At 43.0% G+C, this 26,083-nt stretch overlaps 1 protein-coding gene across 4 annotated transcripts in view; it reads left to right on the forward strand.

Moving 5' to 3' along the window:
• The window catches only part of Far2 (fatty acyl-CoA reductase 2), a 77,769-nt gene that overhangs the window by 23,004 nt on the left and 28,682 nt on the right, over nucleotides 1-26,083 (forward strand). The window contains exon 1 of one of the 4 annotated variants that reach the window (XM_070038220.1): nucleotides 15,067-15,086. The exons of 1 other annotated variant lie outside the window; for it this stretch is intronic. The gene's annotated coding sequence lies outside the window, so the exon portion shown is untranslated. Of the gene's footprint in view, nucleotides 1-15,066; nucleotides 15,087-15,851; nucleotides 15,932-21,752; nucleotides 21,989-26,083 lie in introns of those variants that run through there. 2 more of the 4 variants (XM_070038202.1, XM_070038211.1) reach the window with 2 other exon arrangements.

Below are 26,083 nucleotides of genomic sequence, written 5' to 3' on the forward strand. Positions count from 1 at the left end.
TCTTTGAAGTTTTATTTACAAAGCTGTTCAGTCTTGACCACAATTCTCTGAGATGCCTGCTAGAAGTGTACACATTAGTCCTGAAATATAAGTTCCTTTAGAATGAGGCGCTAAAGGAACTTTTTAAAAAGTTAATCATTCCTTTTTATAATTTTTATTGCAATTAAGTGATTACATAAATTGCACAAATTTCATAATACTTAAAGTCACAAATACATTCTAACCTTCATGAGGCAAATTGTCATTATCATGGTCTATAAAGTTTGTGAATTCTATGAGCTTTGACAATACAGCTATTTCTTCCTTATTGTGTGGGATGGACATTTCTTTCTTTTTGTTTAGTGTCAGCTGTTCCCTCTTTCCCTCTCATTCCCTCCCTCCCATCACTGCCATTGAGTTGCTTAGTTTGTTTTCATCAGTGTCCAGTACAGCTGATGGGCCCCTGTTTCCCTCTGTTTCTGTGCCCTCCTAGCTTTCCTCAGATGTGCACACACACACACACACACACACACACACACACACACATATATCACATATGTGGTCAAGAACATGGGATCATTTAGTAATAATACAACAAAATGAGTGGAGGTCCTTTGTTTCTCAAGTCCTGTTTACTTTGCCATATCTCCTTGCATTTGGATTTAACATCTATAAATAAGGTAGAGCGCTAGCCTTGAGCTGAAGAGCTGAGGGACAGCGCCCAGGCCCCACAACCGGACCCAAAAAAAAAAAAAAAAAAGAAATGTACTCATTATCTTGCCCATGTAACTGTAACCCCTCTGTACAGTATTTTCACAATAAAAAATTAATCAAAACAAAATCTACAAATAAGGGAAAGCATGTGCTGTTTGTCTCTTTGCTATTGACTTACCTCACTCAAAATGATTTTTTCTAGTTCTATCCATTTCCCTGCAAATGCCATTATTTTGTCCTTTCTAATGGCTGCATAATATTCCATTGTATATAGGTAGCACAATTTTTGGATCCATTCATCTATAGTGGGCATCTGGGTTGTTTCCATATCTTGGCTATTGTGAACAGTGCACTACAGGGAATTTGAGGTCTCCTGCATATGCTACCATCTTTGTATGTAAGTGTGTCAACACTAAGGCTTACACACAGGGCCTTTTTCTCTTGCCTTTTTTTTAAAAATCAAGGCTGGTACTCCACCAATTGAACCATACCTCCATTTCTGTCTACATTATCATCTTTTTGGATAAGAAAAAAAATTAACCTAATTTCAGATAATCATGCCAAACTATCTGTCCCATTAACTTAAATGAGACTTCTGACTTTTCATTACAAGCAGACTAGATTTAGGAGCATAAATATGTCAAATAATACACTACCAAGAGAAAGAACTTTATTTCCTAACATGTTTATTGTGAGATGAACTAGTTAGTAACTCATAAAGGTATCATCCATATTTTACTCATTAATGATGAATTTGATAATAAAAATGAAATAAAAAATAAATATTCCAAGCTGTGTGCCAGTGGCTCACACCTGTAATCCTAGCAACTTGGGAGGCTGAGATCTGAGGACCCCAATTAGAAGTCAGCCTGGACAAAAAAGTCCCAGAGATTCTTATCTCCAGTTAACCAGAAAAAAGCCAGAAGTGGAGAAGTGGCTTAAGTGGTAGAGTTCCAGCCTTGAGCCAAAGAACCCTGAGTTCAAGTTCCGGTACAAGCGCAGTGGCAGTGGTGGTGGCGGCAGAGGCGGAGGAGGAGGCGGAGGAGGAGGCGGAGGAGGAGGCGGAGGAGGAAAGAGGAAGAGGAAGAAGAAAAGAAAGAAGGAAGCGGAGGAAGAGGAAGAGAAAGAGGACGAAGAGGAGATATTGTTTAATATAAAGATAACTTCAGAAGATAGGACTGCTACTTAGCTACTTATTTAGCTACTTAGCTTATTTACTCTTCAGAGAAGTAAATCTACCCTCTTTCCAAAGGAGAATTACAGTCAAGAGGTTCTGTGTATCACAGGGGAATTCACCCCAGAGTAAAGTCCTTCTGTGAACCCTAATGCATGGCAGGTGTCTGCCTGCTTACATGTGAGCTCAAGAATACTCGTGTCAGGGCAATGGAAGCCAGGCACTGGTACTCACACCTGTAATCGTAGCTACTCAGGAGGCTGAGATTTTAGGATTACAGTTCAAAACCAGCTCAGAAAGGGAAAGTCCATGAGATCTCCAATTAACCACTAGAAAGCCAGAAGTAGAGGTGTGACTCAAGTGGTAAAGCACCAGCTTTACGTGAAAAAAAAGCTAAGGGAAAGCACTCTGGTCTTAAGTTCAAGCCCCAGTACAGGCACAGAAATAAATAAAAATATGACAATGGAGTCTGGGGTTTTTTTTTTGTTTTTTTTTTATTTATTGGGCGGGGGGGTGGCGTCCAGTCATAGGGCCTGAACTCTGGGCCTGGGTGCTGTCCCTCAGCTCTTCAGCTCAAGGCTAGCGCTCTACCACTTGAGCCACAGTACCACTTCCAGCTTTTTTTCTTTTTGCTTATGTGGTGCTGGGGAATTGAACCCAGGGCCTCATGCATGCAACGCAAGCACTCTACCACAGAGCTACCTTCCCAGCCACAAGAGTCGGTTTTTTAAAATTATAATTCATTCACCTTTGAGTTCACTGAAGACCTTTAACTTTGCACAGTATTACTTTACCCTCAGAAAATTAAATAAATATATAAACCTGTAAGTCAGATTAGGTATAAAGATCTGTAGCCAAGAGAGGGCTGTTGATAACACTAGCAGCTCAACATTGCAGAAGATTGTGACTTAGATGTGAGAGATAAATGTCAGAGATAAAATGTAATCATTCTGCAAGTTTCCCAAGTAGGAATATCTAACATGATTTTGTAATCACTAACTTGGTAAACAGTATATTCAACTCCCAGCCACTTGCTTCTACTATGTGTGCATGGTAGCAAATTAAAAACAAAAACAAAAACAAAAAAACCCACACATCTTATACAACCATACAACTACCTATCCTGCCAATCTGAGGGCACAAAGTAGCCACTTCACAGTGCGGAATGATCATGTGAGAAGGGGAAAAACAAATAAATAAAATGTGAGTACTTAACAGGCCACTTAAAGGGGAGGGGAGAGGAGGGCTGTGGTTAGGAAAGATTCAGGTGAAGGGTGGAAGGGGGTGACATTGATCAAGGTGCCTTGTATTCAGAAACCTCTTTGTGCAACTTGTCATTTTGGTGAGTCCAACCAGTTATTACCCAAAGCCCCAGAGCAAGCTCTGAGGATGAGAAATGGAGAAGCTTCCGGTGACCCTTTGATTCTGAGCTACATAACTGTGAGGACCAGATGCACACATTTTCTCATGACAAAGAAATGGAAACCATCTGTATGCTCTGAAGGCATCTTTGCATCCTAGCAGCTCAGATGTCTCTTATTTTAGGAAGATGGTACCAAGTATCTGGACATTGAAGAAGGCTAGAGATATTTAATGTTAAATATGAAAGGGGTCCCTAGCTGACTTTTGGTTTTGTTTGTCAACAGAAGCAAAATTGTGGCTTGTGACTGCCAGAGGCTGGTTATATAAAGTATATTTTATGTGAGCATGCCCTGGTACTTGGGCTTGAACATAGGCTCAGGGCAATCTCCTTTAGCTTTTTTGATGAAGGCTGGTGCTCTACTACTTGAGCCACTTTGGCCTTTTTTGGTGGTTAACTGGAAAGAAGAGTGTCACATACTTTATTGCCCAGGCTGAGTTTGAACCACAAGCCTCAGCTATCAGCATGATAGGCATGAGCCATTGGCGCCCAGCTAAATTAGGCCTTATCAATCCCTTCTTTTGATTGGGAACTGGACAATCTCTCTTTCTGATAATCATCACTGAGGACTAGAAGTATAAGAATCATTCTATTTTTTCAGTGGCGTGTCAATTCATGTACTTTGGATTCTACAAGAGATGGTATCCAAAGCCAATGAGACAGTGATACCCCAACTGGTACCTGATTTACTTTCCCAAGACACTAATAACTATTGTTTAAGGAGTCAGTAGTCCAAATCTTTAGGCAGAATTGAAATGAAGTAGCTCATCCTTCATTTTGTTTTCTTTTCTGTACCTTAACTGATTTTGTTTTTGTTTTTAGAGTGTTAGAATCAGAGATCTAAGAGTCAAGGTACAAAGCCAGCTTAGGCAGGAAAGCCCATGAGACTCTTATCTCCAATTAACCACCCAAAAAGCCTGAATTAGAGCTGTGGCTCAAGTGGTTGAGCACCAATTTTCATCAAAAAAGCTAAAGGAGATCACACTGACCCAAGTGCCTGTGCACACACACATCTGTGCCCCTCCCCTTCCCCCCCCCCACACACACAAAATAAGCTTTACAAATAAGACTTGATGTGCTGGTAGGGTGGCTCAGTGGTAGAGTGCTTGCCTTGCATGCCTGAGGCCCTGGGTTCGATTCCTCAGCACCATATAAGCAAAAAGAAAAAAAGCCAGAAGTGGTGCTATGGCTCAAGTGGTAGAGCGCTAGCCTTGAGCTGAACAGCTGAGGGACAGTGCCCAGGCCCAGAGTTCAGGCCTCATGACTGGACCCAAAAAAAACAAAAAACACAAAAAAAAAAACAAATAAGACTTGATATGAAAATCAATTAAGATACCATATTCCAAACGTGACAGTAAGGTTTACTTGGCACAATTATTTGTCTCCTTAGAACTATGACTGATTGAGAAACTGCTAGAATTTCCTAAACATGGCTTGTGTTCAACTTGGCATGAGGCTCAGACCCTGAGAACTACTTACATCCCCACAGTATGTGTGACTTGCCCCACACAGTGTAGCTCAACTGTCATGGATAAAAGGAGATTTTGTCTTTGTTTCATAGCTTTGAATCATTCAGTCAATCCAAAATGTTTATGAACCCCACCCCAACCCTCAATGACATGGAAGGTATAAGAGGATTCAGCGTTCATGATTTCCATCTGTGAGGAATTAAGACCTAGCAAAATTTAAGGAAGGTAAAGAATAGAGAATGTGATCAGAAGACATGACTTTTATATAAGAAAGCATGACTTTGTGTGACAGGGCTTACATAACCACAAACCACTGTGGGACTGGTAGAAGGAGGCGTACCTGCCATCCCAGAGGGGAACAGCATGGACGGCATGGGCGGATGAGGTTGTACTCTAGCCAGGCACTGGTGGCTCAGGCCTGTAGTCCCAGCTACTTAGGAGGCTGAGATCTGAAGATCACAGTTCAAAGCCAGCCTGGGCAGAAAAATCTGTGAGACTCTTATCTCCAATGAACCACCAGAAAACCAGAAGTGGTGCTGTGGCTCAAAGAACCCTCACCTTGAGCTGAAGAGCTGAGGGACAGTGTCCAGGCCCAGAGTTCAAGCCCCATGACCAACAAAAGGAAAGAAAGAAAGATAGAAAGAGAGAGAGAGAAAGAAAGAAAGAAAGAAAGAAAGAAAGAAAGAAAGAAAGAAAGAAAGAAAGAAAGAAAGAGTGCAAGAGAGGAAGGAAGGGAGGAAGAGAGAGAGAGAAAGAGAGAGAGGGAGGGAGGCAGGGAGGGAGGGAAGGAAGGAGGGAGGGAGGGAGGGAAAGAAAAGACAGAAAGAAAAAGAAAGGACAGAAAGAAAAAGGAAAGAAAGAAAGAAAGAAAGAAAGAAAGAAAGAAAGAAAGAAAGAAAGAAAAGAAAGAAAGAAAGAAAATAGAATTTTTTCACTGTTATATCACTCCTGAACCCTGGGCCTGGGCGCTGTCCCTCAGCTCTTCAGCTCAAGGCTAGCACTCTACCACTTGAGCCACAGCGCCACTTCTGGCTATTTCTGCTTATGTGGTGCTGAGGAATCAAGCCCAGGGCCTCATGCATGCATGCAAGGCAAGCACGCTACCACTGAACCGCCTTTCCAGCCCCACACTCCTGATTTTTCAAATCTATACCCTGCTTGGAAGCTTTCGTTGGCCAGAAAATAAATGTAGACAGCATTACACTAAATGCTGCTTCTCTCAGATAGGGTCCTAGTGGTTCCTATAAGAATGAGACTTATAAGCACGAAGCACAGCCACTGTATGAAATCTCCTAAGTGAAAGCCGGGAGGGGCCCCCACAAAGGCTGCACTGTCACTGGAAAGGATGAAGAGACTGGAGTCTGCCATTTCCAGAATTACAGATACCCTCCCTGGGGCATCGGTCTGCTTGCTATTGTGGCTTGTACTGTTGTCTTTCTCCACTATTTTCTTATTGTTTTGTGTTTTTAAGAGTGGACCAGGAGCTGGGTGCAAGTGGTTCATGCCTATAATCCTAACTGCTCAAAAGGCTGAGATCTGAGGATTACAATTCAAAGCCAGGCAGGCACAAAAGTCTTTTCAACCAGCAAAAAATCAGGTGTGGCTTAGCTAGTAGAGCGCTATCCTTGAGACATAAAGCCAAGTGACAGTGTGAGGTCCTGAATTCAAGTCCTGGTACCGGTGGGCGCATGCACACATGCATATGTAAATCAATTACTTTTAATTAATGAAAATTAATAATAAAGTAAGAACTACTTTTACAACAGCTGCAATACAGATTCTGAAAAGGAAATTATCCGTGTACTAGAGTGTTTCTCTGAAGCATGAGATTAAGGTAAGATTACCTGTGCGTATGTATGTGTGTGTGTGTGTGTGTATGTGTATGTGTGTGAGTAGGTGTTCTGTGCCTCTGTGTAGATATATACCAAGATGGCGATGCCATCCAGACCTTGATACTAATGAGTGAGTGCTGCTGAGTCCTTTGGGAGCACTTGTAGTAATTCTGCAGTCACGAATGACATCAGTTTTCCAGCTAGATATATCTAAGAACCGAAATATGTAGCTTTAGGCAAAGGAAGAGCACGTGTGTGCCACGTTCTGTTCCCATTTCCCTGATGAATTATTCATCCTCCTAAAATAATTGACTTGCTATCTTGTCCTAGATGTTCTATGTATAAATGAAGCAAGGTCTGCATTCTGCACAACTCAGGGACAGGAGAAGGCTGGCAGTGTGTATTTAGAAAACATTGTGGGAACAAGAGCACACTAATTGCCTTTACAGCTTCTTGAATACTCTAGACCCCAAGAAAAAACAATGCTTCAGATTCTCTTGTGAAAAAGATAATTAGCCAGGCTGGCTTGTCTGAGCTATTCAGAAGGCTGGGATCTGGAGGATCATAGTTCAAAGCTAGCTTTGGCAGAAAAAGTCTGCGAGACTTTATCTCCAATTAACCAGCAAAATGCTGGAATAGAGGCATGCTTCAAGTGGTAGAGCACCAGCAAGAGTTTTGAGGCCCTGAATTCAAATCCCAGTCCTGGCACACACACACACACACACACACACACACACACATTCAATAGCTCAAATTGCCACTATGACACACTTTGGCATTCTTAGTAGTTATTTTACTATCAATTTCATGATGGTCATTTAATGAAAAATGTTACATGTTAGCTCTTTTAAAACAATCATCCATTTTCTGTTTAAATGTCTGTAACAAATCTGAAAACAAAGCCTAAAAACAGATGATCCAGAGGGTTTTCTTGTTTTTTTTTTTGTGCCTGTCTTAGGGCTTGAACCCAGGGCCTGGGTTCTGTCCCTGAGCTTTTTTGTTCAAAGCTAGTGCTCTGCCACCTGACCACAGCACCACTTTCAGGTTTTTGGTAGTTAATTGGAGGTAAGAGTCTCATGGACTTTCCTGCCCAGGCTGGCTTTGAACCATTATCCTCAGATCTCAGTCTCCTGAGCAGTTAGGATTACAGGCGTGAGCCACCAAGACTCAGCCAAAGGGTTTCCATTTTATCTTTCTTGGAAGACCTCTGTGATTTTATGAGAAATGGCAGCATGATTGTTTTTAAAATCTCCTAATGGAAAATGTAAACTTTATGTTGAGAGGTGGTGTACTTTAGAAACTACTCAAAAGTCATAGAAATAAAAAGTGAGTCATCTTGAGATAATCTGCTAATTCCTTACTCATGCTAATTCCATACAGAACGGTGCTCAAATGTTCGTGTATTTTCTCATAATCTGGGGATTCTCTAACCCAAAAGTTGAATGTAGCCGGGCGCTGTTGGCTCATGTTTGTAATCCTGGCTACTCAGGAGACTGAGATCTAAGGATGGTTTGAAGCCAGCCACTGCAAAAAAAGTCCTTGAGACTTTTATCTCCAAAAACTACTCAGAAAACATTCTCTTTGCTTGCTTTTGTAATCTGCCTTTTTTCACATCATCCTTGCCTACCATAAGAAAACCTCTTTTAACTTTTTCACATTTCCCTATTGTCCTATGTATAGAATAAATCAGATCTATTCCTAATCCTAATGACATGCATGTGTGTGTGTGAGTGTGAGTGTGTGTGTGCGTGCGCGCACGCGCACTCGCGTAGTACTAAGGTTGAACTCAGGGCCTTGTGCTTGGCTTCTTTACTCAAGACTGGCCCTCTACCACTTGAACTACACCTCCCCTTCTGGTTTTTGCTGGTTAGTAGGAAACAGGAGTCTCAGGAACTTTTTTGCCTGGGTTCATTCTGAACCTTAATCCTCACATTTCAGCCTCTCGAGTAAGCTTACAAGGGTGAGTCAGAAGTACTGAGTATCACTTGACTTTCAGATGCTTGGTTTTTGTTTGTTTGTTTGTTTGTTTTTGGGTCCGGTCATGGGACCTGAACTCTGGGCCTGGGCGCTGTCCCTCAGCTCTCCAGCTCAAGGCTAGCGCTCTACCACTTGAGCCACAGTGCCATTTCTGGCTTTTTTCTTTTTGCTTATGTGGTGCTGAGGAATTGAACCCAGGACCTCATGCATGGGAGGCAAGCACTCTACCACTGAGCCACCTTCCCAGCCCCTGGCTTTCAGATTCTTAAAGAGAAAGTGTCATAACACTCTTTCTAAAATCACAAAGAAGTCTTTATTCAAAAACAACTATAATATGAATCAAGATGACTTAACAGAAGTCCAAGGGCAGAGGACAAAGAGGAGCATCAGACCCAATGGGAAGAAGATGAACATTTACCAAAGATCTGGCTTAAGATACCAAACAGGGTGATATGGGACAGAAACTTGGGTCAATAATGAGGGAGGAAGGATTTGCTGTCAGCTCAGCCGGTCCAAGTCAAGGCCTAATTTAGAAAAGAGTTCAAGTAGGGAATCTTTGTTTTTAATTCCTTTTTTAGGATTCATCCAATGAAGACTAGTAGATATATTGGTCTTATGTATTTTGTTTTATCAAGTAGTAAAAATTAACTGTGTGCTTTTGGCTCACCCCTGTCATCCTAGCTGTCCAGGAAGCTGAGATCTGAGGATCACAGTTGAAGCCAGCCTGGGCAGAAAAGAACTGACCACCAAGAAACATAAAGTGGAGCTGTTGGTGAAGTGATAATCTTGAGCACAAAAGTTCAGGGACAGTGCCCAGGCCCTGAGTACAAGGCCTAGGACCTGCACAAAAGAAAAAAATAAAACAAAAGGAAAAACTGTTTTAAAAAAAATCCAAGGGGCATACTAATACTTCTTGGAGCCTCAGAAAAATAAACTTCATCATTCATAGAGGCTAATACCAACTGTCCTCATCCAAGCAGAATAGCTCATACAAGTCCATCTATGTTCAGACAATTTATTTCAAAACATTTCCAGGAAAGAGGATCAACTTCATTAGGTGAGGAAATGCTTGCATTTCTAGTGAGCTAATTTTTTTGCTTGAGTCATTTACATATGCAAATTCATTCATTCCTTTCTAAAATCCTCTGAGGGAAATTATTTTATTACCTCTTTCCCAGGATTACAGACTGACACACTAAAACACAGAGCTCAGTTAATGTATAACAGAGCTGGAACTGGAACCTAAGAAGGTGAAGTGTGTGTGTGTGTGTGTGTGTGTGTGTGTGTGTGTGTGTGTGTGTGTGTGTGTGTGTGTGTGTCTAGGTCCTGGGGCTTGAACTCAGGGCCTGGGTCCTGTTCCTGAGCTTTTCTTTGCTCAAGGCCAGCACTCTACCACTTGAGCCACAGCACCACTTCCAGCTTTTTGGTAGTTAATGGGAGAGAAGAGATTTTTCTCCCAGACTTTTCTGCCTGGGCTGGCTTTGAACCTCAATGCTCAGGTCTCAGCCCTAAGTGCCCAACCAGCAATCTCTGACTTGAGTTTAACACAAAATAAGCCATGGATAATTCCCCTCGATGGTGAACTAGCAAGCTGCGTTCACCACATGGCTCTGTACGTCGTTTCTGGTTGTCTGAAGATGACCAGGCTGTGTTTCTCACACTCGTGTGCTGGGTTGGTGGCACAACCTGGGTGTCACAACGCAAAGGTGATTGCAGTATGCGTGGGTGGGCAGCCCACACTGCCTTCTGGGTTCTGCGTGGCACTCTCCAGGGATAAAACTGCACTGCAAGCCGTTCTCAAGGAAGCTCCAGAGCTGCCAGTTCAGAGCCGCTGGGCTAAGACACCTGGAGCCAGTCCCGCTGCTCTGAAGAAGTGATTGAAATTCTGCCACTTTGGGATCCAGCTCTCATTCATTCCTGCTGGTCTTAGAGAAAACTTAAGCCACAGGGGAGGGAAACAAACAGCAAGCAAACAGACAAACAAGAAGACAAGGTAAGAGGAAAAACCAAGCAAGAAGTGGAGTCTCAGGTGTGGCTAAGACCAGATACATAGAATTGGTGATGGGAATGTGTCTCCAGAGAGACACCCTGGGGCTGCGTTTGGTTTTTTAAATCTTATTTACACTTGTACTCAATCCATCATAGCTCGGCAGAACTCAGTGATCCTAAGAAATCAAAGGCTAATGTCCTGGGGAGTGAAGATCAAGAAATCTGGAATATTTTCCATTGGTTTAAAAATGAGTGCTTGGAGCTGGGGGCTAGGGGCTCACACCTGTCATCCCAGCTACTCAGGAGGCTAGATCTGAGGATCTTGGTTCAGAGCCTGGGCAGGAAAGTCCATGAGACTCCTGGCTCCAGTGAGCCAGCAAGCAGAGGCCTGGCAAAAGAGGAATCTTGCTGAGGGAGCTGGGGAAGGGGGGTGGGGAAGCTACAGAGGTTCTCAGGGGCTGCTGTCATTCAATTCTGCCATTAGCACTAGATCAGCAAGTTTGGCTTTGAGACACCTTGTGTGTGTGTGGGGAGGGAGTCACCACTGAAGGTTTGCAGGTGGAATTCACACACAGGTGAAAGGAGAAGGGAACTGGAGCACCCCCAGAGCAAAACATGGATCGCTATGGAATTTGCCTAAAAAAAAAATCAGTTAAAACGCAGAACCGAATTTTTACCCTCAGAACACAGATTATACATTTTAGTTGTATCTAGCAATAACTAACTTTTTTTTGTCTTTTGGGTTTATTAATGAACTAATTTTGAAGTATTTGGGAGGCTAATTGTTCCCATTTCTGTGGGGGGAGGCATGGGGAAATTGGGACAGTTCCTTCTTCTGTAATATTTCACTTGTGTTTTTTTTTTCTTCATCTGGTTTCTCCACGGAATTGTTTCTCTAAACTGTGATTTATGAGAATTCATAAAAGCACTAACAGTGCATTTAAATCACAAAGTAATGGAATTAGTATAGTAGTATAGAAGCTGATTGTCCAGAGCAATTCAAGGGAATATTAATGAACCAAATGAATGTTTATTACCCTCTGCCCTTGCTGTGTGTGTGTGTGTGTGTGTGTGTGTGTGTGTGTGTGTGTGTGTGTGTGTGTGTGTGTGTGTGTGTGTGTGTGTGCTGGCACTGAGGGTTGAACTCAAGATCTGGGCACTGTTCCTGAGCTTCTTTCTCAAGGCTAGTACCACTTGAGTCACAGGTCCTTTCTGGCTTTTTGCTGGTTGATTGTGAATAAAAGTCTTACGAACTTCCTTGCCTGAGCTGGCTTTGAACCACAATCCTCAGATCTCAGCCTCCTGAGGAGCTAGGATTATGGGTAGAGCCACCAGTGCCTGATAGTTCATGCATCTTCATCAGTGTAACCACTTTCACTATTCTCCCTCCTCTTTCCTGCCATCAGTCCCAACCCCACCGGTCCCTTCGAGTTATCTACTTCCTTTATATTAGCATCATTGTTAATCAAAGCTTCTAAGTACAGGACAGCCCTAGTTACCTAAAGGCCAAAGTCATTCACGTTGTTTTTTTCTTGGAAGATTGATCTCTGGAATATTCTATACTATTCTGGAATTTATTTATTAATTTATTGGTGATGGTCTTGAGGCCTGAACTCAACTCAGGGCCTAGACTTTGTCCCTGACCTTTTGTGCTCAAGGCCAGTGCTGTTCCACTTTGACATCTTCACTTCTGCCTTTGTTTAGTGCTTCATTGGAGATAAGAGTCTCATGGACTTTTCTGCTCTGGCTGACTTGGAGCCCTCATCCTAAGATCTCAGCCTCCTGAATAATAGGCCTTCTGAGATTCTTGTATGACTGTCTGTGGGAAGGAGCAGAACTCACATTGACTCCCTTTCTAGCAGCCCAGTAGGAAACAAACATTGATGTAGAAATCATTAAGACGAGTAAGTAGGTTAATGATAACAATGTTCTGTCTCAATGTGCTGCCCCTGCTTTGCTCAACAGTAGCCATCCCAATGAACTCTCAGTCATCTCCAGATCTCACACTGTTTCAGTTCCAAAACGGATTGCAGCTTTCATTATTTCCACACTCAGAAGCAAGGCATAGAGGTGAAAGTTCACACAAGCCGCCCTGCTCCTCCTCTCTCTCTCTCACACTTACCCAGGTATGCACACTCCCAGGGTCGGTGTCCCACCCACCACTTCCTTGCAGATTGTGTGAGACTGTGTGGGATGTGGTTTGCAATGCAGTAAACTGTCCTCAGTCCAGTCCAGACCTTTATGATGGATGGCATTTGTATTGAGCTCAAGGGGATGGAGGGAAGATGAAGGGTGAGCAAATGCAGTCAGTCAGAATAGGGAATGTACACATGTGAAAATGGAACCAGGTACTGCTGGGGCGGGGGGGGGGGTGAATCGGGACGGGAGGGTGGGTGCGCCTGGCAGAGAGGTGGAGAGCTATGGAGGGGTGACACTGGTCTGGATGGCGGGCACTTAGGAACTGACATGTTGATTTACCTTTGACTCTTGGTACAACTACTTAAAGATTTTTTTTTTTTAATGTGAAGTTAGCCAGGCCCTGGTGGTTCATACCTGTAAATCTTTGCTACTTAGAAGGCTGAGATCAGAGGGTCGCAGTTCTAAGCCAGAAGTAGGGCTGTGGCTCAAGCACCAGCTTTGAGCAAAACACTCAGGGACAGTGAACTCAGACCCTGAATTCAAGCCTCAGGACCAGAAAAAAAATTTTTTTTAAATAAGAAAAACATGAGTAAGAAGTAGTCCTCTCTCTCTCTCTCTCTCTCTGTCTCTCTCTCTGTCTCTCTCTCTCTCTCTCTCTCTCTCTCTCTCTCTTTCTTTCTCTCTCTCTCTCTCGCTCACTCTCTCCTAATTTGCTTGTCTATTAACCAACTCTTGATATGCATTAGCATTTGTGCCAAGGTTTTCTGTGTCATCCTCTTACTTGAGACATTATACCTGTTGGTTTATAGGCTATTTTTTTCAAGCAGATTGACTTTTTTTTAAATTTTTATTTATTTATTTATTTATTGTCTGTCATGGGGCTTGAACTCTGGGCCTGGGCGCTGTCCCTGCGCTCTTCAGCTCAAGGGGAGAGCTCTACCGTTTGAACCACAGCGCCACTTCCAATTTTCTGGTGGTGTATTGGAGATAAGAGTTTCCTGCCCGGACTGGCTTTGAACCACGATCCTCAGATCTCAGCCTCCTGAGCAGCTAGGATTACAGGCATGAGCCACCAGTGCCCGGCTAGCAGATTGACTTTAATAACCAATTTCAAAACATTGTAGGGGAAATGTCTCAAAAGAAAATGAAACACAAGAGCATTCTTTTCCTAAGAATTTTTGTGTTACATTTAGTTTCTTAGAATAAATACAATCTGTTTTGTTCTACATGAATATTAGAGCAGAATAATTTGCTGAAGTTAAAATAATTGGTTTTCCTTTGTTTTGTTTAAAAGAACTGATGCTTTTCAAACTTTCAGTTGCTCATCTAATTTACATTCTTCTCAGCAAAATACCTTAATAGTCTGAAATCACCCTTCCACATTAGTCATTTTGATTCCAAATGAAACAAACAAAAAATATAATACAAGTAATTTTTAAAAATTGAATATTTTTGGTTTGCTTTACAATATTGGAGAAAATAGAATTTCCCTTAGAATTACATTTACTTAGAATACTTACATTTTAAACAATTTACTATTTTTAAGTATCATGGTAATCAACAGACTTCCTGTGGAAACTTGCTATGAAATTATTTTTATAATGATACATTTCTATCATTCTTGACCAGCAAAAATTTCCCCTGCAGGGCAGATATTTCTGACTGGCATTCTGCATAATTGAGTGAAATCCACTAAAGAATATTTTTTGATTGGTTGGTTTCTTTTGGTCGGTGATGGGGCTTGAACTCTGGGCCTGAGTACTGTCCCTCAGCTCTTCAGCTCAAAGCTAGTGCTCTACCACTTGAGCTACAGTGCCACTCCCCAAAGAATATTTTTTAATCTCAGGATAGGAAGAAAAACACGCTCCTTCCCGTATAGAAATAGCCATGTTCTTTCTTTAGTTTGACAATCTTTGGAAGGTATATCAATAATGGCTGTGTTTAAATTATTTTCCCATAGAGTGCTCCCCTTACCCCTCCACGCCAGTACTAGAACTTGAACTCAGGGCCTTAAGCTCTTGCTAGTCTGGTGCTTAAGCCACACTTCCAACTGGAGATAAGAGTCTAACAGACTTTTCTTACCCAGCTAGATCCTCTTGTCTATCTCCTGAGTAGCTAGGATGACAGGCATAAGCCACCAGTGCTGGACTCTATTTAATTTCTAAAAAAACACTGATGAAGCAGATGGTGTCCCTACCCTCACAGTTCAAAGTACAGTGATGAGCAATTGTGCTCAGTACATTGTGTGGATAAACATAAGCCCACAGACAATGGCAAGTGTTGTCATGATTCCAGTATGACATGACCCCACAGGATCGTGTGCTAAAAACTGGCTTTCCATCTGGTGGTACCATTTTGGAAGATGGTGGAAACTTTAGAAGAATGACTATGGGGTGAGGCCTTCTCTTTCTCCTAAAGATCTTCTTCCTTTTTCTTCTTCTTCTCTTCTACTTCTCCTCTCCCTCTTCTTTCTCCTCCTCATTCTGAATATCCTCCTTCTTCTCCCTCTCCTTTTCCTCCTCCTCTTCCTTCTCATTATCTACCTCTTCTCCTCCTTCTGAAGATTATCCTCCTTCTCTTCCTTTTCTTTCTCTTCCTCCTCTTTCTTCTCTTCCTTCTCCTTTTTCTCTCTCCTTCTTTTCCTTCTCTTCTTCTTCCTCCTTCATCTCCTTCTCCTTCTCTTCTTCCTCCTGCCTTTTCTTCCCCTCCCTTTTCTCCTCTTCTTCCTCTTTCTCTTCCTTCTTGTAAAGACCCACCTCTCTCTCCTTCTTTTCTTCCTCTTCCCCTTTCTCCTCCTCCTCCCTCCCTCTGTCTCTCCCTTGCTCTTTCCCCATCTGACTTTTCCTGTCTTTCCTTTCCTCTCCCTCTTTCTCCTTTTCTTTTTCCTTCCTTCCTTCCCTCCTTCCTTCCTTCCCTCCTTTTCTTCCTTCCTTTCTTCCTTCCTTCCTTCCTTCCTTCCTTCCTCTCTTTCCTCTTCCTGACTTCTCCCACCCCACACTCAGGTTACCATAATGTTCTTCCTCCCCATGGGGCCCTAAAAATGGAGCCAGTTGAATTTAGATGGAAACTTCTGAGAGTGAGAACCATAACAATGCTCCTTTAAATTCTGTTTACCTCAGATTTTCTGTCACAATGATGAATAAGAACACGAGTGTTTGCAGGGGAAAAATGTATGGTAAGAGTCAAATTCCCACGTAGAATGTGAAGATCAGGGAAGTTCTCTTGATAAAAGCAGCAGGTAGGCTAACATCTAAGGGGCCTGGGCCTTAATAAAACAAAGATGGCTAGTTAAAAGGCCCAGAAAAAGGGAACAGCCTTCTTGAGGTAGTCATTCAACATTTCAAGCACAGCTCTTGAAGCTTAGGATACAGTGGTGAGCTCAATTGCTCTACCCATATTGAGATTATATTTTAACTTTCAAGAGAAAAGAAAAAAAGAACTAATTTTTTTTAAAAAACAGATATACAGCCAGGCATTGGTGGCTCACACCTATAATCTTAGCTATTCAGAAAGCTGAAATCTGATTCAAAGCCAGCTCAAGCAGCCAAGTCTGTGACACTTGTATCTCCAATTAACCACCACGAATCAAGTGGTAGAGTGATAGCATGGAGCAAAACAAGGCTCAGAACAGTGCAGAGGTCCTGAGTTCAAGCCTCAGGACAGAAGCACACACACACACACACACACACACACACACACACACACACACACACACAGAAAAAGATATAGTGATGATAGATGAAAAATCATGTTTGTTAATCATGAATATCATGAAGAAAATTAATTAAAGGCTGAGCTGAGTAGAGAGTAGAAAATGTGAAGGTGAGATAATTTGGGGAAAAACAACCTGGGACTGAGCATGGAGACTCACATCTGTCATTCTTGTGACTCAGGATAATGAGATCTAAAGATCAGCGTTTAAAGCCAGCCTGGGTATACAAAGCCGAGAGACTCTGATCTTCAATTAACCAGCAAAAAGCTGGAAATGAAGACATGGCTCAAGTGGTAGAGCGTCCACCTTGAGTGAAAAAAACTAAGCGGGTACACAAGGCCCTGAGTTCAAGCTCCCCAAAAAGAATAACATAGAAACATCCTCCTACCAAGCAGCCTTGATGGTGAGGCCTGAAGGAGTGGTGTCACCAAATTGTGTGACCAAGGGAGAGGTACCCTCTGGGCAAAGGCAGAAGAGACCTGAGACCCAGAGCCAGGCACTCCTGGGCGAGGCCCATGTGTGAGCACAGGCCTGGTTCAGAGGGACAGAGAGCCACGTGAGGGCCTGTGAACTGGGAGATAACAGGCCCCACTGGTTCCATGTGTTTTATGAGAGTGGGAAAGGCTGTCATTAGAAAACAACTCTTTTGTTTTGTTTCAGCATGCTGGTCCTGAGGCTTGAATTCAAGGCCTGGGCTTTGTTTCCTCCAGGCTGCTGTACTACCACTTGAACCACCGCTCTACTTCTGGTTTTGTTTTGTTGAGTACTAGTTAATGGGAGATAATCGGCTCATAGACTTTGCTGCTGGGGCTGTATCTGAACTCCAGTGCTCAGATCTGAGCCTCCTGAGTCACTAGGATTACAGGTGGAAGCATACTTAGCAAGTACTAACAGACATTACCTGCGTCCCCTCCCTCCCCCTCCAGCATTGCCGGGGCTAATGGATACAAAACCGTTAAGTGGAGCAAGGGCCGGGGCGGCAAGAACTATTTCAAGATGATTGCAGTAATGGTTTGGACCAGTTTGGTAATAAGCCAAGAGATGTGGTTATATCCTGGATATCTTTCAAAGGTAGAACTGAGAATCTGCTGAAGGATGTGTGTGTGTGTGTGTGTGTGTGTGTGTGTGTGTGTGTGCGCGCGCGCGCGCGCGTGCGCTGGTCCTAGGGCCCGAACTTAGTGCCTAGGCACTGTGCCTGAGCTTCTTTTGCACAAAGCCAGCTCTGCTTCTGGCTTTTTGATTGGAGGTAAGCATCTCATGGACATTCTTGCCTGAGCTGGCTTGGAACCATGAGCTCAGATCTCAGCCTCCGGAGTTTCTAGGATTATAGGATTATAGCCTTTGGTGAGCCACACCAAAGGCTGCCTCTGCCTCCTGCTTTTTTCATTTCCCTCCATTTCTAAGTCCTCATGTTTACTCTCTGAGTATCTTTTAGATGTCTGCATTTCTAGACTTACCATGACCTAAGTCTTAAGTAGACTTTCCCTGCTGGTCTTAATTAGGCTGTCTCAACTAGCTGCTGGGTTTCCCCCATCATCCTCCTATGTTCACTCTCACATCCTTTCTTCCCTCCACATCTTTGCCAGACTTTAGTCAGGATCAGTTTGGAAACAGGAACTAGCTAATCCAAGACACTCCTCAATACTTCAACAGCATGCTGTGTGCTTTCCAGTGGAAGGCCTAGACCTTCCAAGGCAGCTGCCAAGGTCTGGCCTCTTAAACACAATGGACAAAATATGATCTCCAAAAGCTGGCTTTGCTTAGACGCTATTCTGCCAATTTACCTGAGCAATCCAGCCCCGCCTGCCCACAGGACTAGTGTATCTCAAGTTACTCCTCACTCACAAAGTTTCAAAACACACCTGAGCTACCAGCACTTCCCCATCACACGCCCCTCCGGCCATCCCTGCTCAGTGAATCCAGACTCTAGCCTAAGCCGGGCGCAGGTGTAATCCTAGCTACTCAGGAGGCTGAGATTTGAGGATCACGGTTCAAAGCCAGCCCGGGCAAGAAAGTCCATGCGACTCTTATCTCCAATAAATCATTAGAAAACCAGAAGTGGTGCTGTGGCTCAAGCAATAAAGTGCTCGCCTTGAGCTGAAGAGCTGAGGGATAGCGCCCAAGCCCAGAGTTCAAGCCCCACAACTGACAAAAAAAAAAAAAAAAAAGAAAAGAAAAAGACTCTAGCCTCTGAAAGTCTGAATCCTGGGGACCATCCTTGGACTCATTTTTCTTTTCTTTTTTTTTTTTTTAGTCTGAGACTGGGACTTGAACTCGGTACCTGATGCTTTTGCTCATGGGCTAGCATACTATCAACTGAGCCACAACTCTAATCCCATTGGAATCGTTTTCTTTTGTAATATTTTTTTTGGGGGGTCCAGTCATGGGGCCTGAACTCTGGGCCTGGGCGCTGTCCCTCAGCTCTTCAGCTCAAGGCTAGCGCTCTACCACTTGAGCCACAGCACCACTTCTGGGTTTTTTCTTTTTGCTTATGTGGTGCTGAGGAATCGAACCCAGGGCCTCAGGCATGCAAGGCAAGTGCTCTACCACTGAGCCATCTTCCCAGCCCCACTTTTGTAATATTTTATATTGAAAATCCTTCAGCAGAGCGCATGTCTGTAATCCCAGATGCTCAGGAGGCTGAGATCTGAGGGTCACAGTTCAAAGCCAGCCCAGGCAAGAAAGTCTGTGAGATTGTTATCTCCAACCATCTAGCAAAATCCTGGAAGTAGAGCTGTGGTTCAAGTGATAGAGTGCCGCCCTTGAAAAAAAGGCTAAGAGTAGTATCCAGGCCCCGAGTTCAAGACCCAGTACTGCACACACACACACACACACACAACACACACACACACACACACCAACCACCACCATCATCACCATCATCAACCACCACCACCACCAGCAGCAGCAGCAGCAGCAGCAGCTCTTGAATTTCTGGCTTGGTAAACTGGAATAGGATCAGGCTTGGGTAAGATCTAGGCAGGAGAGATTCATTAAGAGAAATCCCCAAACTGCCAGGCAAGATAGTTTGGGATAGAGGGATAAACAGGAGAGGAAATAAGTGTTCAATTGTGTATCTGATTGAGGAGCTCGGAGAAAAGAAAATTCAAACACAAGTATAGACACAGGCCTAAGGTGTTATTTAAAAGGATGACACAAGCCGGGCGCTGGTGGCTCACACCTGCAATCCTAGCTATTCAGGAGGCTGAGATCTGAGGATCATTTGAAGCCAGTCCAGACAGGAAAGTCTGTGAGACTCTGATCTTTAGTTAACCAACAACAACAAAAAATACAGAAACAGAGCTATGGCTCAAGTGATAGAGTGCCAGCTTTGAGAAACGAAGTTCAGCCTGAGTGCCCAGGCCCTGAATTCAAGCCCCAAGACTGGCAAAACAAACAGGAATGCTACAGGCCTTGTTGCATGCCTCAAATGGTAACGTGCCTGCACTAGGTCCAAATCTAAGTACCACCAGAATTTTAAAAAATAAACTACAGGTACCAGTAGACTTACTTCATCACGTTTATTTGTGCTTATTGCTAGATTTATTTAACAAACATATTGTCAATGGACTGTGCACCATGCACAACTTGAAATACTGGGGACACAGAAATTTAAAAATAATACAGACAATACACTCCTTACCATAAAGAGTGTCATAAACACAGGCCACACTACCATACTGTTATAAAAGAGCTCAGAGAAGCCAGGTGCCGGTGGCTCTCGCCTGTAATCCTAGCTACTCAGGAGGCTGGAATCTGAGGATCATGGTTCAAGGCCAGCCTGACCAGGAAAGTCCGGGAGCATCTTATCTCCAATTAATCACCAAACAACCAGAAGTGGTGCTGTGGCTCCAATGGTAGAGCACTAGCCTTGAGCTGAATGAAGAGCTGAGGGACAGTGCCCAGGACCAGAGTTCAAGCCACACAACCAACAAGAAAAAAAAAAAAAAAGCTCAGAGCTATGGGACAAATACCAGCATGATTGATAGACATTAGTTTCCCAACATTTCAAGGAATGATATAAGAAGTAAGATACAATGGCCTATAATAGTTGGGGAGAAAACATATCTCAACAGGGTCGGGAGCCAGGCACTGGTGTAATCCTAACTACTTAGAAGGCTGCGATCTAGGATCTAGGATGGCAGTTTGAAGCCAGCCAGGATAGGAAAATTTGTGAGACTCTTAACTCCACTTAACCACCAAAAAAGAAAAAAACAAAGCCAAAAGTGGAGGTGTGGCTCAAGCAATAGAGTACTAGTCTTTGGCAGTGGTGGAAGGGCAGGGGTGGGGGGAGGGAGTTCAGGGATAGTGCCTAGGCCCTGAGTTCAATCCCCAGGCTTGGCACATGCATCACACGTGCACGCACGCACGCGCGCGCACACACACACACACACACACACACACACACACAAGTGTAGGGAGTCTCCAAGGAGAGAATTTGAATTGTGTGATTCATGCCTGTGAGGAGACAATTGTCATTTGCAACCTACAGTGAAGGTCTCAGGTTTGACCCAGTGTTGCAATCCTGGGTGACAAACTAGTGACATTTGGTCACCAACTTTCTCCTGGAAAACTAGAGCAGAGGCCAGCTTGTGCTTGCTCTGTGCTTCCTACCATTCTCACCACCCGGGACAGTGCTCCTGCTCCTGTCATCTCAGACTTTCCATCCTTTACCAGCATCCATGTTACAAAATATTTAGTCAGCTGTCTTCCCCCACATTATTTTTTTTTGGTAACTTTTCTTTTGTAATCATTTTTCAAGGTTTGCCTATTTTTTTGTTTTTTTTATTATTATTTTTAAGTAGCTATACAGAGGAGTTGCTATTTAACAAAGCAGTTCATGCCTATTTCCACATCTGTATGTGTGTGTGTGTGTGTGTGTGTGTGTGTGTGTGTGTGTGTGTGTGTGTGTGTGTGTGTGTGTGTGTGTGTACTGGGGTTTGACTCAAGGCCTCACACTCTTGCTTGGCTATTTCAGTCAAGGCTGCTGCTCTGCACTGGAGCCACAGCTCCACTTCCTGCACCTGTGTTTTAGAGACTTGCAGGCAGGCAGACAGTCAGGCAGGGTAGTGAAATGAAGAAGATGGGCCATTGACTGGGGAGCTGGGGGATTGGTTAGGAGATCTATCACCAGCATTCTGTGGTTAATACTAACTTGAAAGTGAGCACAAAAAGAGAAGCTTAGCCGTGGTTAATTGTTGTTGAATTGGGGCCATTTATGACAGGGTCCTTTGTTTATCTTCTTGAGCTATTAGGAGTATTAGCCATCTGTCTTCCTCCAGCCTGACTTACAACAGGTTGGCCACTTGAGTTCTTTATTTTTTTAAAGATAAAAGATGGTTTTCCTGGGCTGGTTGCTGTGATTCATGGGTCATAGTTCTATTTTATGATGGATGATGATTCTTCTTAGCTCCTGGCTTGTCTGCTCAGTTTCTCAGGTGCAGTCATGAAAAGACGTCATTACAGAACAGTTATGCAGGGGAAATGGAGGACGGCTATATAAAGCGTTCACCCCACTGTCCTCGGGATACTCGCTGAGATGTCGATGCTGAAGTGTGTATCAGAAGTGGGGGGATGTCACAGGTACCTGGAGTGTCTCAGTCCAAAACCAACCTGTGTAGAAAAGTCCCTAGGAAGGTGGCTCAGTGGTAGAGTGCTTGCCTTGCATGCATGAGGCCCTGGGTTCGATTCCTCAGCACCACATAAGCAGAAAAAGCTGGAAGTGGCACTGTGGCTCAAGTGGTAGAACTAGCCTTGAGCTGAAGAGCTGAGGGACAGCACCCAGGCCCAGAGTTCAGGCACCACGACAAAGAAAGAGAGAAAGAAAGAAAGAGAGAGAGAGAGAGAGGAAGGAAGGAAGGAAGTAGGCAGGCAGGCAAGAAAGCAAAGAAAGAAAAAGAAAGAAAAGTCCCAGAGACTTTAATCTCTAATGAAACAGCAAAAAATCCAGGCTGGAGGTGTGGTTCAGGTAGTACAGCAACAGCTAAGCAAACAAGCTGATCAAGTGCAAGGCCCTGAGTTCAAACCTTATACTGACGAAAAGAAAACTAGATCATCAGTTCCGTTAAATGCCATTAAAAGTGTCATTGCAGAGTTATTAATTGGCTTTGGAAAGTCATTAATTGGCTTTATAAAAGAAAGTTCTAAATGAAGTTAATATATAAATAGGGAACTAACTCCAATCTTCAGCAAAAGAGCTCAGGGACAGTGCCTAGGCCCTGAGTTCAAGCCTCATGACAGACAAAAAAAAAAAAGATTTCTATTTTACCAAAGTAAATTTATTTGCATATGAAGCAACTTCTGTATTAGACTTCCAAAAAGAAAATGACTTCTCACCTGGTTAAAGAATAATTATTTAGCTGGACACCAGTGACTCATGCCTCTAATCCTACCTGAGATTTGAAGATAATGGGTTCAGAGCCAGCGAAGGCAGGAAAGTCTGTAAGACTTTTATCTCCAACTAACGAGCAAAAAGCTGGAAGTTGGAGGTGTGTCCTAAGTGGTAGAGTACCAGCCTATTTAGAATGTGAGCCCCTGAGTTCAAGCCCCAATACCAGCACACACACACATACACACACACACACACACACACACACACACACACACACACACAGATTAATTATTGAAGCCAGACACTGGTGGCTCATACCTGTAATCCTAGCTATTCAGGAGGCTGAGATCTGATCACTGTGATTCAGAACCAGCTCAGGCAGGAAAGTCTGTGACTCTCCTATCTCCAATTAACCAAAAGCTAGAACTAGAACTGTGGCTCAAGTGGTAGAACAGTAGCCTTGAGTTCAAAAACTCTATGATAGCAGTGCCTTGGCCTTGAGTTCAAGACACAGGACTGGCACAAGAGAGGGAAAAAAAATACTGATATGTGGCAATGGCTAAGCTCCTAGAATCTTACTTCACAACATAAACACACACACACACACACATACACATATGACATACATACCGAACATGTTCTTTTGATTGATAGTTAACAAATTATCTTTTCATTGGCATTAATAAATCTGATAACCAACTACCTGCAAAGAAAAGTTTATTTATTTATTTATGTATTGTTGGTCATGGGGCTTGAACTCAGGGCCTACATACTGTCCCTGAGCATTTTTGTTCAAGGCTAGCACTGTACCACTTGAGCCACAACACGACTTCTCTAGTATGTTTTTATATATAAAATACCATAGTCTTTTTGTACAAATAACAATTTGTACAATTTTTTGGTGTTAGTACATGAGTCAATAGTCTCTTAGGTTCATGATGCTAAATCAAATCCTTTCATTAGGGCCTTATTAAAGTCTTCACAAATCCTAATCATTTTGTTTCCAAACAATTTCCTCAATTAAATTCCTCTTGTTGAATTTCTAAATATCTGTTTGTTTCAAGTTTTATTTTATGTCAGAACCAGGTCTGGAACTGAGATCCTCGCATTCTTGCTTGATTTGTCCACTCAAGGCTGGCACTCTACCACTTGAGCCACAACTCCACTTCCTACATTTTGCTGTTAAATTAGAGATAGTCTCTCTGATTTGTCTGGCTGGGCTGATTTTGAACCTCAGTCCTCAGACTTCAGCCTCCTGAGTAGCGAAGAATATAGATATGAGCCACTGGCTCCCAGCTTAGGTATCTGTTTTCTTTCCATTTTCTCTTTTTTTCCCCTGATCTTGCAGCATTTGATGTATTGACATCAGGTTATGGTGTTTAAGCCTTAACTTTCCATCTTAGTAATTAGATAATTATTAAGGAAAAGAGGAAACATAACCAAGTAATTTATATCCTTTTCTAGGGAAAATCTGGGTGCATTTGGGATTGTTAGAGATAGAGCATGTCAGCTGGGGTCACAACCTTGGATTTGGGGTTTTGAATGGAGGATCTGCCTGATTTCAAGAGACACATATGGGGAACCAAGTTACCGTGAACTTGTGATGGTTAAATTTTGGGTGTCCACTTGTCTGCCCAGATACTTTGTCACACGTTATTTCTGGATGTTTCTGTGGTGATGTTGATTGTGTGGGATGAATATTTACATGGTTAAAGTCTGAGGAAAGCAGATTCTCCTTCCAAGACAGAAAGAAATATGTGTGGGACTCACCTATTTGTTCAAAGTCTCAGTAGAATAAAGACACATCTTCTGGAACAAAAAGAATTTGGCCAACAGAGAGCTGTGGGTTCTGAGCTTCAGCGCTTGTCTGGGTCTCCATTCTGCAGGCTTTAGACTTGCCAAGCACTTGTGATTGTGGGAGCAGGGGAGCAGGTGCCTTAAAATCCGCCCCCCCCCATGTCTCCCTCTGTCTCTGTCTGTCTGTCTGTCTCTTTCTCTATCTCTGGACATAGACAAACACATGCAACTACAAATCCACACAAAAATCCTCTTGGTGGTTATTCTGGAGAACTCTAAATTAATAGATAGGTAATTGAACAAGGTGGCTCATGCCTGTAATCCCAGATACTCAGGAGACTGAGATCTGAGGGTCTCAATTCAAAACAAGCCTGGTCAGAAAAGCCCATTTGTCTCTTTTCTCCAGTGAACCAGCAAAAAACCTGAAGTGGCAGTGTGCCTTAAGAGGTAGAGCGCTCTGCCTTGAGTGAAAACACCGAGTGCAAGGCCCTGAGTTCAAGTCCTAGTACATACTACCCCCCACACACACATACACAAGAAAGATAACCTATGTCATCACTTTACAAAACTCTTGAATTCTTAGTAAAGTATGAAAAATGTTTTGCTTCCTAGTCATTCAGTTTCATTCCTATTCTCTTTCAGTTAGTGCTCAACTGAGCTTTTATTTGTAATCTGACTCAACTGGTAAACCAGCCAGAGAAACTAGGAAATATGGAGATTGACATCTCTAGATGGCAGTCTGGCTACCATTTTATAATCCTTAACATGGAACTAATCTTTGACTGACTTCTTAGGAACAATAATAACACCTTGCATGTTTAGAATGCTTCCCCAATTTACAAATTCATTATTGACACTTAAAGTATGTAGCATATTGTAGGTACTCAAAACGTGTTTAATCAATGATACTAATTAAATCTGCTTGACTTTGGAAAGTTTAATAAGCTCACAGAAATCACATAGGAAGAATATATTGGAGTGTTTGCTAAATTTAGCCTTCTTTCCCAGCTGCGACTTTTGCCAGTTTGGTTTTTCTTGACTATGGCGTTTGGCTGCTTCAATTAGTGAAGCCTGCAGGTCCCCATAAGGCCCTGGGCACTGCTACTCCCCCACTAAGTTTTCCAATGGAAACTCTAGTTTTTATAATAAACTCACTGGTGAAAGGAACCTAAGATTGCTAAGTGGTGCTCTCAGAAATGAGAGCACATGTCACTACTTGGGGCTTGAATTCAGGGCCTGTGCTCTTGCTTGTGTTTTGTTTTGTTTTGTTTTGGTTTTCCTTAAGGCTGGTACTCTATCAATTGAGCTACACCTCAAGCTGACTTTGACTCTCAGGATGTCAGCTGCCCAACTAGCCTGGATTACAGGCATGAGCCCCCAGCACCTGGGCTTAGGTGCATGTTTCTGACAGCAAGTAGAGCAGTAGCTGTGCAGAATTTGTATTGCTTCCAAAGATTCTGGAGCTAACCTGTATGATGAAGTTGATAGCTTTATCTTCGTTTTCTCCTTTTACAGCAAAAAAGCACTATGTTGGTTTCTGATGATAACCT

This window comes from Dipodomys merriami, unplaced genomic scaffold (assembly GCF_024711535.1).
Source record: "Dipodomys merriami isolate MVZ:Mamm:240054 unplaced genomic scaffold, mDipMer1.0.p SCAF_10, whole genome shotgun sequence".
In the NCBI taxonomy this organism is placed as follows: domain Eukaryota; kingdom Metazoa; phylum Chordata; class Mammalia; order Rodentia; family Heteromyidae; genus Dipodomys; species Dipodomys merriami.